This window comes from Fukomys damarensis, unplaced genomic scaffold (genome assembly GCF_012274545.1).
Source record: "Fukomys damarensis isolate Sample0158 unplaced genomic scaffold, DMR_v1.0_HiC HiC_scaffold_25671, whole genome shotgun sequence".
Taxonomy (NCBI): Eukaryota; Metazoa; Chordata; class Mammalia; order Rodentia; family Bathyergidae; genus Fukomys; species Fukomys damarensis.
In genome coordinates this window covers 1,068-2,815 of record NW_022926583.1, presented here as the reverse complement: position 1 = coordinate 2,815, position 1,748 = coordinate 1,068, and the positions used below count along the sequence as shown (strand labels likewise).

Sequence of the window (1,748 nt, the reverse complement as noted above, 5' to 3'; positions counted from 1 at the left end):
AAGCAAGCCGCAGGGAGAAGGGATCTCACCTAGATCACATAGATCTCACCTTCCTTGCTGGAGTTGATGGCAGGGCAGGCAGGGGAGGGAACGGCCACTTGGTCCCACTGCCTGGGCTCATGGAGGCCGGAGGGAGAATGGATCTCAGAGAGGTATCCCTGATCTCACTGTCTTTTCTGGAGCTGATGGCAGAGCAGACAGAGGAGGGCGTGGCCACCTGATCCCACTGACTGGGCCAAAGCAGGACAGAGGGAGAGGGGATCTCAGAGAGGCGTCCCAGATCTCACCTTCCTTGCTGCAGCTGATGGCAGGTCAGGCAGGGGAGTTCACAGCCACCTGGTCCCTCCAAATGGACCCAAGCAGGCCAAAGGGAGAAGGGACCTCAGAGTGGCCTCCCAGATCTCACCTTCCTTGCTGGAGCTGATGGGGCAGGCAGGGTAGGGCGCAGCCACCCAGTCCAGCGGACAGGGCCCAAGCACTCCAGAGGGAGAAGGGATCTCAGAGAGGCGTCCCAAATCTCACCTTCTTTGCTGGAGCTGATGGCGTGAAGATAGGGGAGGGCGCGGGCACCAGGTCCCACAGCTGAGGCCCAAGCTGGCCAGAGAGAAGGGATCTCAGAGAGGCGTCCCAGATCTCACCTTCTTTGCTGGAGTTGACTGCGATGAAGGCACAGGAGGGCGCGGGCACCAGTCCCGCTGATGGGGCCTAAGCATGCCTGAGGGAGAAGGGATCTCAGAGCGGCATCCCAGATCTCACCGTCCTTGCTGGACCTGATGGGGAAGGCAGGGGAGGGCATGGCCACCTGGTCCCACCACCACGGCTCATGCAGGCCAGAGAGAGAAGTGGTCTCAGAGTGGATTCCCATATCTTACCTTCCTTACTGGAACTGAAGGCTGTGCAGGCATGGAATGGTGTGGCCACCCAGTCCCACTGTCTTGGCCCATGCAGGACAGAGGGAGAAGGGGCCTCAGAGTGGCCTCCCAGATCTCACCTTCCTTGCTGGAGCTGATGGGGCAGCAGGAAAGGGTGCAGCCACCCAGTCCCACAGACAGGGCCCAAGCAGTCCAGAGGAAGAAGGGATCTCAGAGAGGCCTCCCAGATCTCACCTTCCTTTCTGGAAGTTAAGGCCATGTAGGCAGGGAAGCCTGTGCCCAACCAGTCCCCCTGACTTGGCCCAAGCAGGATAGAGGAGACGGGATCTCAGAGCGGCCTCTCAGATCTCATCTTCCTTGCTGGAGCTGATGCCACACAGCCAGGGGAGGGTGCTGCCACATTGTCCCGCTGATGGGTCCCAAGCAGGCTGGAGGGAGAAGGGATCTCAGAGCAGAGCCCAGATCTCACCTTCCTTGCTGGAGCTGATAGTGATGAAGGTAGGGGAGGGTGCAGCCACCTACTCCCACTGATGGGGCCCAAGCATTCCAGGGGGAGAAGGGATCTCAGAGTGGCCTCCCAGATCTCACCTTCTTGCTGGAGCTGATGCCACACACTCAGGGGCCGGTGCTACCACATGGTCCCATTGACTGGTCCCAAACAGGCCGGAGGGAGAAGGCGTCAGAGAGCAGCCTCCCAGATCTCACCATCCTTGCTGGAGCTGATGGCGGGGCAGGCATGGGATGCCAAGACCACTCCGTCCGGCCAACTGAGTCCAAGCAGGCCGGAGGGAGACAGGATCTCAGAGTGGCCTTGCAGATCTCACCTTCCTTGCTGAGGCTGATGGCAGGGCAGGCAGGGGAGGGCCCGGCCTCGTG

The 1,748-nt window shown here is 60.7% G+C and overlaps 1 long non-coding RNA gene across 1 annotated transcript in view; it reads right to left on the bottom strand.

Moving 5' to 3' along the window:
• Positions 1 to 31: 31 nt before the first annotated feature.
• Positions 32 to 1,748, bottom strand: part of LOC104850924 — a 2,778-nt gene continuing 1,061 nt past the window's right edge. Inside the window, exons 3-4 of the long non-coding RNA XR_777097.3 lie at positions 288 to 301; positions 32 to 182 (exon numbers count right to left, since the gene is read on the bottom strand). This is a non-coding gene — a long non-coding RNA (uncharacterized LOC104850924). The remainder of the gene's footprint in view (positions 183 to 287; positions 302 to 1,748) is intronic.